Below are 13,068 nucleotides of genomic sequence, written 5' to 3' on the forward strand. Positions count from 1 at the left end.
ACTTGATGAAGGCTCGTGTCCCTGGACATGACAGGGCCTCCGGGGTGCCAGCTAATCACACTCTCCACAACACCACAGAGGCGGACATTAAATCATATTTATTAATTATAAATAAAAAGAGCATTGGCACGTTCTTCTTCTTCTCCTCTTCCTCTAGTCCTTAATCTGTTTTCCCTCCAGGGTCGGTTTTAACCTAGGACTCAGCGAGGGATCCCACCTCTACCGCCTCAAGGGCGGTGTCCTGGAGCGTGAGACTTTGGGTCGGGGGATACAACTGTATAGAACCAGTACCTCGCCCAAGTGGCCTCACCTGCTATGCTGAACAGGGGCCTTACGGGGGATGGGAAGATTGGAAGAGATAGATAAGGAAGAAAGAAGTGGCCGTGGCGTTAAGTTAGGTACCAACCGGCATTTGCGTGGAGGAGAAGTGGAAAACCACGGAAAACCACTTCCACGATTGCTGAGGTGGGAATCGAACCCACCTCTACGCAGTTGACCTCCCGAAACTGAGTGGACCCCGTTCCAGCCCTAGTAAAACTTTTCAAATTTCATGGCAGAGGCGGGAATCGAACCAGAGCCTTCGGGGTGGCAGCTAATCACACTTTTCACTACACCACAGAAGTGGACATTAAATCATATTTATTAATTATAAATACATAGAGCATTGGCACGTTCTTCTTCTTCTCTTCCTCTAGTTCTTAATCAGTTTTCCCTCCAGGGTCGGTTTTTCCCTCGGACTCAGCGAGGGATCATACCTCTACCGCCTCAAGGGCGGGTTCCTGGAGCTTCAGTGATTGGGTCGGGCGATACAACTGGGGAGGATGACAAGTACCTCGCCCAGGTGGCCTCACCTGCTATGCTGAACAGGGGCCTTGAGGAAGGAATGGGAAGATTGGAAAGGACAGGCATTGAAGAGGGAACGAAGCGGCCGTGTTCTTAAGTTAGGTACCATTCCGGCATTTGCCTGGAGGAGAAGTGTGAAACCACAAAAAACCACTTCGAGGATGGCTGAAGTGGGAATCGAACCCACATCTACTCAGTTGACCTTCTGTGTTTGAGTGGACCCCATTCCAGCCCTCGTACCACTTTTCACATTCCGTGGTAGAGCCGGGAATCGAATCCGGCGGTGTCAGCTAATCACACTAACCACTACACCGCAAAGGCGGACGGAACGTTCTTCCGTTGTCAGATCAGCTTGCAGAATGTAAAAATCTCTCTTATGACAATTAATTCCTGAAATGCAGTTCACCGTTCACAGGCTTCCGGCTGTTAACCGAAAGGTTGGAGGTTCGAGCCCACCCGGGGGTGGGAGACATATTTTATTTGAAATCTGTACCTCGATTCCATCGTACATAAGATAGGTTATACGAGAATTCTGATTAAATCTATCTTTCTGTAGTTCACAACTAGAGGCCACGTTTGAGGCTACATAAAAGTACTGGTCTTCGGCAGTGGACACCGGAGACGCCTGGTGAAGGTCTCTCGAGTTGACCCCTCATCGGCGACCTCCTTGTCTGCATAGTGTCTCTCTCACTCTCCTATATATTTTCAGCCTATTAAATCCTATTTCTTTCTTTCTTAATCTGTTTACCCTCCAGGGTTGGTTTTTCCCTCAGACTCAGCGAGGAATCCCACCTCTACCGCCTCAAGGGCAGTGTCCTGGAGCGTGAGACTTTCGGACGGGGGATACAACAGTATAGAGCCAGTACCTCGCCCAAGTGGCCACACCTGCTATGCTGAACAGGGGCCTTGCGGGGGATGGGAAGATTGGAAGAGATAGACAAGGAAGAAGGAAGGATTTGGCCTTGGGCTTAAGTTAGGTACCATCCTGGCATTTGAGTGGAGGAGAATTGGGAAACCACGGAAAACTACTCCCACGATGGCTGAGGTGGGAATCAAACCCACCTCTACTCAGTTGACTTCCCGAAACTGAGTGGACCCGGTTCCAGCCCTCGTAAAACTTTTCAAATTTCGTGGCAGAGGCGGGAATCGGACCAGGGTCTCCGGGGTGGCAGCTAATCACACATTCCACTACACCACAGAGGCGGACATTAAACCGTATTTATTAATTGTGTACCGGTTGGTACACCTATACGCCGCACATTTGAATTTTCCGCCTTAAATTACTCCTCTACATCTCAAACTCTGAGCTTTAAAACTGAATTAATTCAACCGTTTATCTGAATATGTCACTGTGTTAATTTCGAATTGTTTTTGTTTACTAATTATCAAGAAGTGTGGACATTCTTTCACAGATGTCTCTACCAAAAACTATGATCATGCACCCTGGTGCGAAGTGATGGAACTTTTCTTGAAGATATTTTATACTCATAAGTTTTCCTATAACTAAATTTCTTTCTTTCATCTATGGCTTGGCAATATTAATTTTTCTTTCCGCCAGTTTGGAACTTAGGCAATCCCGAATTTATTTAATTAATTTTGGACCAATCGTGTCCTTATTCCTCAATTTTTGATCTGTAACTTTAGACGACCAATAATCGTCCGTGGGGTGTGTCGTAATTATTCATGAAAGGTCTCGAATTTTCCACGAGGGTATAAAAACTGCTGATTTCTTGTCTCCCGGCCACTTCAACAACATCTAGCTTAGTGTATGGAAGTATAGCAGTGGACGGGTAGCGCCTCTTTCTTCGGGCAGCAGCTCTTCAACAAGGTAATGGCCGTTTAACAGATTTCTTCTTGCCTTGCTATTCTCCGGAGCACCTTTTGAGCAGACTAAAGCGGAAGTGACGTCATTGGCTCGTCACACTCGCCGTGGTTGCCAAATGAGCCGGCGCGCGATTCAAAGTTGTACTCCACCACTGTAATACAGCACAGCTCACGGATTGAACCTCGAATGAATTTAAAATAATACATTAACGTATGCGTGTTAGAATTACATACAGTTTTTTAACGGCTTACATCTTTAAACAATTAATTTACTGAATTACATTTTAAATGTGAAAACCTACAGTCTGTTTTCCAGTCAATGTCCGGGTCAGGGATGGAATAAATGAAGCTCCATCTTGCGGCGATGACAGGACTTGAGCCGGCTGCCGAAGCCTGTTTCACTCCTCAGGGGCAATGATTAATGACTGACAGATGAAATTAAATGATACTGGAGAGTGGTGCTGGAATGAAAGATGACAGGGAAAACCGGAGTACCCGGAGAAAAACCTGTCCAGCCTCCGTTTTGTCCAGCAAAAATCTCACGTGGAGTGACCGGGATTGAGCCACGGAACCCAGCGTTGTGAGGCCGACGCGCTGCCACCTGAGCCACGGAGGCTTTCACAATTTTAATGTACTAACTACAATTTCACAGTACAATTTCAATAAATTAGTTATTACAAATATTTTTTAATATTCTTCTTCTTCTTAATCTGTTTACCCTCCAGGGTTGGCTTTTCCCTCGGACTCAGCGAGGGATCTCACCTCTACCGCCTCAAGGGCAGTGTTCTGGAGTTTCAGACTTTGGGTCGGGGGATACAACTGGGGAGAATGACCAGTACCTCGCCCAGGCGGCCTCTCCTGCTATGCTGAACAGGGGCCTTGTGGAGAGATGGGAAGATTGGATGGGACAGACAAGGAAGAGGGAAGGAAGCGGCCGTGGCCTTAAGTGAGGTACCATCCCGGCATTTGCCTGGAGGAGAAGTGGGAAACCACGGAAAACCACTTCGAGGATGGCTGAGGTGGGAATCGAATCCACCTCTACTCAGTTGACCTCCCGAGGCTGAGTGGACCCCGTTCCAGCCCTCGTACCATTTTTCAAATTTCGTGGCAGAGCCGGGAATCGAACCCGGACCTCCGGGGGTGGCAGCTAATCACGCTAACCACTACACCACAGAGGTGGACTATAAAAATATTACATATTATTATTATTATTATTATTATCAATATACAGTATAAATATTATATATATATATAGGCCCTATATATATATTATTTGTGGTTAGCGTGATTAGCTGCCACCCCCGGAGGCTGGGGTTCGATTCCCGGCTCTGCCACGAAATTTGAAAAAGTGGTATGAGGGCTGGAGCAGGGTCCACTCAGCCTCGGGAGGTCAACTGAGTAGAGGTGGGTTCGATTCCCACCTCAGCCATCCTGGAAGTGGTTTTTCGTGGTTTCCCACTTCTCCAGGCGAATGCCGGGATGGTACCTAATATAAGGCCACGGCCGCTTCCTTCCCTATCCCTTCCAATCTTTCCATCCCTCCACAAGGCCCCTGTTCAGCATAGCAGGTGAGGCCGCCTGTGCGAGGTACTGGTCATTCTCCCCAGTTGTATCCCCGACCAAGAGTCTGAAGCTCCAGGACACTGCCCTTGAGGCGGTAGAGGTGGGATCCCTCGCTGTGTCCGAGGGAAAAGCCGACCCTGGAGGGTAAACAGAAGATGATGATGATGATGATATATATTATTTATTATTCACTATTATTATCTAAATATATGGCCTGATTTCTGATTGAAATGAGTTGCTACTCACGAGCGATTTATGAAAAAGGGAGAGAAGTGAGAATTATATATGGGCCTACTCATACTGGAATTAACTTGGAACTGACAGATGAAATTGGGGATCCAGGCAAAAACCTGTCCCACCTCCGCTTTGTCCAGTACAATTTCAATAAATTACTTATTACAAATATATTTTTATAAAAATATTATTACATATTATTATTATTATTTATTATTATTATTAGTATTATTATTATCATGCAGGAGGTTTCAGCGTCAGCTTACCTTGTGCCGCAGTAATTAATCTGTGTCACTATCGAGTGGTTGCAAACCCAAGTCAGAATCAGAACCGGGGTCAGCACACGAGGTAAACTAATCCCGCCGTCAATACTATTCGCTCGGAAATGCTTATAAACAGACAGAATCATATTTCTCTCGCCGGAAGTAAAAACCTTGCGTTTCCTCTTCAAATGATAACAGTCTGGTGAATTTTTGTTCGGACCCATTGCACAATAATATCCAATAACGAGTAAGAAGAAACCTACAAACGTACAAGAGACTACAATAATTATGAATTAGCACACAATACGCACATTTACTGTTTTTGTAAAAGCGAAGCACACTGATAAAATTCTCTCAATGATTTTTTAAACAGACTGTGATTGAAACTGCGCTCACGTGTTCAGGACATCCACTGAGTGAGTAAGTATGGCAGCTCCGCATTGACTGCACCCTTGCCAAAACTCGCTCTAGTAGCGCACCCCGCTTGCCCCCTCACCTATCGTGTGACAACACCGAGGGCGCTGCCCCTGTCGCCCGCGCCATCCCCTGGTCTATACACTCACTTCCGCTTTAGTCTGCTCAAAAGGTGGTCCGGAGAAAAATAGCTCAGCAGTTTAACCCGCGGGGCAGGTCCGAAACCTTTAATATGTAACCTTTAAACTTAAAATATGTAAATCTTTTTCCATCCTTGTAAAACTTCTTGTATCTTTAAATGTAAATCGGGGATAGAGAGTGCTTTACCCTCTCGAGCTCCCCTTCATTTCGACTTGAGGTGACTATGATTTCGTAACTGATTTTCTAATCTTTCCTAATGTGTTAACATTTTCTTATAAAAGTCACCTATATAGTGTGGGAATGGACCCTGTGTATCGGCTTAGTGCCACTTAGGTTTTAACAAGCTTTCATGTAGGACTGCAAGTACTCGCCTCCATTCAGTCTTATATTTTGGGCCATTAATTTAGCCTGTTTTGTTTTCCTTCCTGAGAAGGCCCAGTAGATTGGGTACGAGATACCCCCGTTTAATTCTTGTAAGTTGTGGCAAGCGATCGCAATGTATGGTATGGCCTTGAATAGGCATGAAAGATGGAGAGCGGATCAGCTCTTTCTGGTATTTTGAAAGGTGCCTCGGGGAGACGTGACATTTTGATTACTGGGAGCAAGTGCTCCATTGTGTTGAGGGAATATCTGCCCTTTTCTAAAATATGTGGTTGTGAGCTGAGAGCTCAGATTGTTAAAATTTGGTCTCGTAGCCCAGGATTTATAAAGACCCCTTAACTTGTACTTTCGTTTGTAAAATTACATTGTACCAGATATTTTGTTATTTCACGTAGTGAAAATTGTTAAACCTTGTTGTCTATTGAAAACATAACCTTTATTTAAATTTTAAATTCATATTTCGGACTTGTAGTTAGACCCATTCCAGCCCGCACCTTCTTTCACCTCTGCTGATCCACCAAAACACGGTAACAAATTGTAAATAAAAAGAGCAATGGCACGTTATTATTATTCTTCTTATTCTTCTCCCTCTTCTCCTTCTTCTTCTTCTTCTTCTTCTTCTCTTCCTCTAGTTCTTAATCTGTTTTCCCTCCAGGGTCGTTTTTTCCCTCGGACTCAGCGAGGGATCCCAGCCCTAACGCCTCAAGGGCGGTGTCCTGGAGCTTCAGATATTGGGTCGGGCGATACTACTGGGGAGGATGACCAGTACGCCGCCCCGGTGGCCTCACCTGCTATACTGAACAGGGGCCTTGAGGAAGGAATGGGAAGATTGGAAAGGGCAGGCACAGAAGAGAGAAGGAAACGGCCGTGGCCTTAAGTTAGGCACCATCACGGCATTTGCCTGGAGGAGAAGTGGGAAACCACGGAAAACCACTTCGAGGATGGATGAGGTGGGAATCGAACCCGCTCTACTCAATTGACATCTCGGGGCTTAATCAACACGTACCTGCCATCGTACATTTTTTTCAATTTTCGTGGCAGAGTCGAGAATCGAATACAATACTCCGTACTTCTCGGGGTTGCAGCTAATAACAATAACAACTACACCACATAAGCAGACTGGACCATCTTTATAAACGAAAAATAAAAAGCAATAGCTCATTCCTTCCTTGTAGGACCAGCCAGCTCAATGTAAAACTCCTTTTCTTATAACAATGTATAATGTAATATGAGACGTCGCTTGCAAGCCTCCGTGAAGCAATAGGTTAGCGCGTTCGGCTGTTAACCGAAATGTTGGTGGTTCGAGCCCATCCGGGGGCGGTAGACAAATTTTATTTGAAATCTGTACCTCGATTCCATTGTACATAAGATAGGTTATACAAGAATTCTGATTAAATCTCTCTTTCTCTCGTTCACAACTTGTGGCCAGGTTTGAGGCTACATTAAAGTACTGTTCTTCGGCATTACGCCCATTTTTTTAATATTGTGTGGACACCGAGGACGCCTGGTGAAAGTCTCGAGTTGACCCCTCATCGGCGATCCCCTAGTCTGCATAGTGTCTCTCTCCCTCTCCTATATACACTGACTGACAGAGCAAATGCAACACCAAGAAGGAGTGGTTCGAAAGGGATGAAAGTTGGGGAAAAAACAGAGACGGCACGGACGAAAAATTGATGTTTATTTCAAACCGATATGCAGGTCACACAATGCGCACGGCATCGACTCAGTAGGATGTAGGACCACCGCGAGCGGCGATGCACGCAGAAACACGTCGAGGTACAGCGTCAATAAGAGTGCGGATGGTGTCCTGAGGGATGGTTCTCCATTCTCTGTCAACCATTTGCCACAGTTGGTCGTCCGTACGAGGCTGGGGCAGAGAATGCAAACGGCGTCCAATGAGATCCCACACGTGTTCGATTGGTGAGAGATCCGGAGAGTACGCTGGCCACGGAAGCATCTGTACACCTCGTAGAGCCTGTTGGGAGATGCGAGCAGTGTGTGGGCGGGCATTATCCTGCTGAAACAGAGCATTGGGCAGCCCCTGAAGGTACGGGAGTGCCACCGGCCGCAGCACATGCTGCACGTAGCGGTGGGCATTTAACGTGCCTTGAATACGCACTAGAGGTGACGTGGAATCATACACAATAGCGCCCCAAACCATGATGCCGCGTTGTATAGCGGTAGGGCGCTCCACAGTTACTGCCGGATTTGACCTTTCTCCACGCCGATGCCACACTCGTCTGCGGTGACTATCACTGACAGAACAGAAGCGTGACTCATCGGAGAACACGACGTTCCGCCATTCCCTCATCCAAGTCGCTCTAGCCCGGCACCATGCCAGGCGTGCACGTCTATGCTGTGGAGTCTATGGTAGTCTTCTGAGCGGACGCCGGGAGTGCAGGCCTCCTTCAACCAATCGACGGGAAATTGTTCTGGTCGATATTGGAACAGCCAGGGTGTCTTGCACATGCTGAAGAATGGCGGTTGACGTGGCGTGCGGGGCTGCCACCGCTTGGCGGCGGATGCGCCGATCCTCGCGTGCTGACGTCACTCGGGCTGGGCCTGGACCCCTCGCACGTGCCACATGTCACTGCGCCAACCATCTTCGCCACAAGCGCTGCACCGTGGACACATCCCTATGGGTATCGGCTGCGATTTGACGAAGCGACCAACCTGCCCTTCTCAGCCCGATCACCATACCCCTCGTAAAGTCGTCTGTCTGCTGGAAATGCCTCCGTTGACGGCGGCCTGGCATTCTTAGGTATACACGTGTCCTGTGGCACACGACAACACGTTCTACAATGACTGGCGGCTGAGAAATCACGGTACGAAGTGGGCCATTCGCCAACGCCGTGTCCCATTTATCGTTCGCTACGTGCGCAGCACAGCGGCGCATTTCACATCATGAGCATACCTCAGTGACGTCAGTCTACCCTGCAATTGGCATAAAGTTCTGACCACTCCTTCTTGGTGTTGCATTTGCTCTGTCAGTCAGTGTATTTTCAGCCTATTAAATCATATTTCTTTCTTCCTTAATCTGTTTACCCTCCAGGGTTGGTTTTTCCCTCGGACTCAGCGACGGATCCCACCTCTAACGCTTCAAGGGCAGTGTCCTGGAGCGTGAGACTTTGGGTCGGGGGATACAACTGTATAGAACCAGTACCTCGCCCAAGTGGCCTCACCTGCTATGCTGAACAGGGGCCTTGAGGAAGGAATGCGAAGATTGGAAAGGACAGGCATGGAAGAGGGAAGGAAGCGGCCGTGTCCTTAAGTTAGGTATCATCCCGGCATTTGCCTGAAGGAGAAGTGGGAAACCACGGAAAACCACTTCGAGGATGGCTGAGGAGGGAATCGAACCCTCCTCTACTCAGCTGACGATCCTTGGTTGAGTGGACCCCATTCAAGCCCTCGTACCACTCTTGAAATTCCGTGGTAGAGCCGGGAATCGAATCCGTGGGTGTCAGCTAATCACACTAACCACCACACCACGAAGGCGGGCGGCACGTTCTACCGTTGTCAGATCAGCCTGCAGAATGTAGAACTCTCTCTTATGACAATTAATTTTTGAAATGTAGTACGCCGTGCACAGGCCTCCGTGGCGCAATGGGTTAGCGCGTTCGGCTGTTAACCGAAAGGTTGGTGGTTCCAGCCCACCCGGGGGCGGGGGACAAATTTTATTTGAAATCTGTACCTCGATTCCATCGTACATAAGATAGATTATACAAGAATTCTGATTAAATTTCTCTTTCTCTCGTTGACAACTAGTGGCCACGTTTGAGGCTACATTAAAGTACTGTTCTTCGGCATGACGCCATCTTTTTTAATATTGTGTGGACACCGGAGACGCCTGGTGAAGGTCTCTTGAGTTGACCCCTCATCGGCGACCTCCTTGTCTGCATAGTGTCTCTCTCCCTCTCCTATATATTTTCAGCGAATTAAATCATATTTCTTTCTTTCTTAATCTGTTTACCCTCCAGGGTTGGTTTTTCCCTCGGACTCAGCAAGGGATAACACCTCTACCGCCTCAAGGGCAGTGTCCTGGAGCGTGAGACTTTGCGCCGAGTCATACAACAGTATAGAGCCAGTACCTCGCCCAAGTGGCCTCACCAGCTATGCTGAACAGGGGCATTGCAGGGGATGGGATGATTGGAAGTGATAGACAAGGAAGAATGAAGGATTTGGCCGTGGCCTTAACTTAGGTACCATCCTGACATTTGCGAGGAGGAGAATTGGGACACCACGGAAAAACACTTCCACGACGGCTGAGGTGGGAGTCGAACCCACCTCTAATCAGTTGACCTCCCGAAACTGAGTGGACCCCGTTCCAGCCCTCGTAAAACTTTTAAAATTTCGTGGCAGAGGCGGGAATCGAACCAGCGCCTCCCGGGTGGCAGTTAATCGCACTTTCCTCTCACAGAGGCGAACGTTAAATCGTATTTATTAATTGTAAATTAAAAGAGCATTGGTACGTTCTTTTTCTTCTCTTCCTCTAGTTCTAAATCTGTTTTCCCTCCAGGGTCGGCTTTCCCCTCGGACTCAGCGAGGTATCCCACCTCTACCGCCTCAAGGGCGGTATCCTGGAGCTTCAGATATTGGGTCGGGCGATACTAATGGGGAGGATGACCAGTACCTCGCCCAGGTGGCCTCACCTGCTATGCTGAACAAGGCCTTGAGGAAGGAATGGGAATATATGGCAAGGGCAGGCGCAGAAGAGGGAAGGAAGCGGCCGTGGCCTTAAGTTAAGTAACATACCGGTATTTGCTAGGAGGAGAAGTGGGAAATCACGGAAAACCACTTCGAGGATGGCTGAGGTGGGAATCGAACCCCCTCTACTCAATTGACATCTCGGGGCTGAATCAACACGTACCTGCCATCGTACATTTTTTCAATTTTCGTGGCAGAGTCGAGAATCGAATACAATACACCATGCTTCGCGGGGTTGCAGCTAATAACAATAACAACTACACCACATAAGCAGAGTGGACCATCTTTATCAATGAAAAATAAAAGGGCAATAGCTCATTCTTTCCTTGTAGGACCAGCCAGGTAAATGTAAAACTCCTTCTCTTTTAACAATGTACACTGTAATATGAGACATTGCGTGCAAGCCTCCATGGCGCAATGGGCTAGCGCGTTCGGCTCTTAACCGAACGGTTGGTGGTTCGAGCCCACCCGGGGGCGGGAGAGAAATTTCATTTAAAATCTGTACCTCGATTTCATCGTACATAGGATAGGTTATACAAGAATTCTGATCAAATCTCTCTCTCTCTCGTTCACAACTAGTGGCCAAGTTTGAGGCTTCATTAAAGTACTGTTCTTCGGCATCACGCCATTTTTTTTAAATATTGTGTGGACACCGGGAACGCCTGGTGAAAGTCTCGAGTTGACCCCTCATCGGTGACCTCCATGTCTGCATAGTGTCTCTCTCCCTGTCCATTATATTTTCATCCTATTAAATCATATTTCTTTCTTTCTTAATCTGTTTACCCTCCAAGGTTGGTTTTTCCCTCGGACTCAGCGACGGATCCCACCTCTAGCGCCTCAAGGGCAGTGTCCTGGAGCGTGATACTTTGGGTCGGTGGATACAACTGTATAGAACAAGTACCTCGCCCAAGTGGCCTCACCTGCTATGCTGAACAGGGGCCTTACGGGGGATGGGAAGATTGGAAGGGATAGAGAAGGAAGAAAGAAGGGGCCGTGGCCTTAATTTAGGTACCAACCTGGCATTTGCGTGGAGGATAATTGGAAAACCACGGAAAACCACTTCCACGATTGCTGCGGTGTTAATCGAACCCACCTCTACTCAGTTGACCTCCCGAAACTGAGTGGACCCCGTTCTAGCATCGTATAACTTTTCAAATTTCATATCCGGAGCGGGAATCGAAACAGGACCACCGGGGTGGCAGCTAATCACACTTTCCACTACACCAGAGAGACGGACTTTAAATCATATTTATTAATTATAAATTTAAAAAAAAAAGTATTGGCACGTTCTTCTTCTTCTGCTTCTCTTCCTCTTGTTCTTAATCTGTTTTCCATCCAGGGTCGGTTTTTCCCTCGGACTCAGCGAGGAATCCCACCTCTACCGCCTCAAGGGCGGTGTCCTGGAGCTTCAGTCTTTGGGTCGGCTGAAACAACTGGGGAGGATGACCAGTACCTCGCCCAGGTGGCCTCACCTGCTATGCTGTACAAGGGCCTTGAGGAAGGAATGGGAAGATTGGAAAGGACAGGAATAGAAGAGGGAAGGAAGCGGCCGTGTCCTTAAGTTAGGTACCTTCCCGGCATTTGCCTGGAGGTGAAGTATGAAACCACGGAAAACCACTTCGAGGATGGCTGAGGTGGGAATCGAACCCACCTCTACTCAGTTGACCTTCCGTGGTTGAGTGGACCCCATTCCTGCCCTCGTACCACTTTTCAAATTCCGTGGTAGGTCCGGGAATCGAATCCGGGGGTGTCAGCTTATCACACTAACCACTACACCGCAAAGGCGGACGGAACGTCCTTCCGTTGTCAAATCAGCCTGCTGAATGTAAAAGTTTCTCTTATGACAATTAATATTAATTTCCGAAATATAGTACCCCGTTCACAGGCTTTCGTGACGCAATGGGTTAGCGCGTTCGGCTGTTAACTGAAAGGTTGGTGGTTCGAGCCCACCCGGGGGCGGAAGACAAATTTTATTTGAAATCTGTACCTCGATTCCACCGTACATAAGATAGGTTTTACAAGAATTCTGATTAAATCTCTCTTTCTCTCGTTCACAACTAGTGGCCACGTTTGAGGCAACGTGAAAGTACTGGTCTTCGGCATCACGCCAATATTTTTAATATTGTGTGGACACCGGAGACGCCTGGTGAAGGTCTCTTGAGTTGACCCCCCATCGGCGTCCTCCTTGTCTGCATAGTGTCTCTCTCCCTCTCCTATATATTTTCAGCCTATTAAATCATATTTCTTTCTTTCTTAATCTGTTTACCCTCCAGGGTTGGTTTCTCCCTCGGACACAGCGAGGAATCCCACCTCTACTGCCTCAAGGGCAGTGTCCTGGAGCGTGAGACTTTGGGACGGGGGATACAACTGTATCGGGAACGTGCGCGCACGAGATTTTATAGTAGCTAGCGCCCCTAACGGAAACAGCTGCAGTAGTTTGATGGGGCACTCACGAGGCCATTGACAGTGCAGTTCATTACAACCAGGGCAGTAAGCTTTGACTTGTGATTGTAAAATACAGAGGTAAAGCCGGACAATAAAGGCTTCGACTGTAGTAGTGACCGCTATAATTTATGTAGGGTTTCAGACAGTGCAACACTCAGATTATTTCCGGGAATCCACGCTAAAGAAAGACGCAGATTTAAATAGCAGTAACCATGTTTTTGACGTGAAGGAAAGATTAGGGCAAGAAATATACGGC

The 13,068-nt window shown here is 47.6% G+C and overlaps 2 non-coding genes across 2 annotated transcripts; both read left to right on the forward strand.

Annotated features, from left to right (window-relative positions):
- Window positions 1-9,252: 9,252 nt before the first annotated feature.
- On the forward strand, window positions 9,253-9,326 carry TRNAN-GUU (transfer RNA asparagine (anticodon GUU)). The gene has a single exon. It is a non-coding gene; the product is annotated as a tRNA-Asn (tRNA).
- Window positions 9,327-12,252: 2,926 nt separating this feature from the next.
- On the forward strand, window positions 12,253-12,326 carry TRNAN-GUU (transfer RNA asparagine (anticodon GUU)). The gene has a single exon. It is a non-coding gene; the product is annotated as a tRNA-Asn (tRNA).
- The last annotated feature ends 742 nt before the right edge of the window (window positions 12,327-13,068 follow it).

The sequence above is a fragment of the Anabrus simplex genome, chromosome 3 (genome assembly GCF_040414725.1).
Source record: "Anabrus simplex isolate iqAnaSimp1 chromosome 3, ASM4041472v1, whole genome shotgun sequence".
Taxonomy (NCBI): Eukaryota; Metazoa; Arthropoda; class Insecta; order Orthoptera; family Tettigoniidae; genus Anabrus; species Anabrus simplex.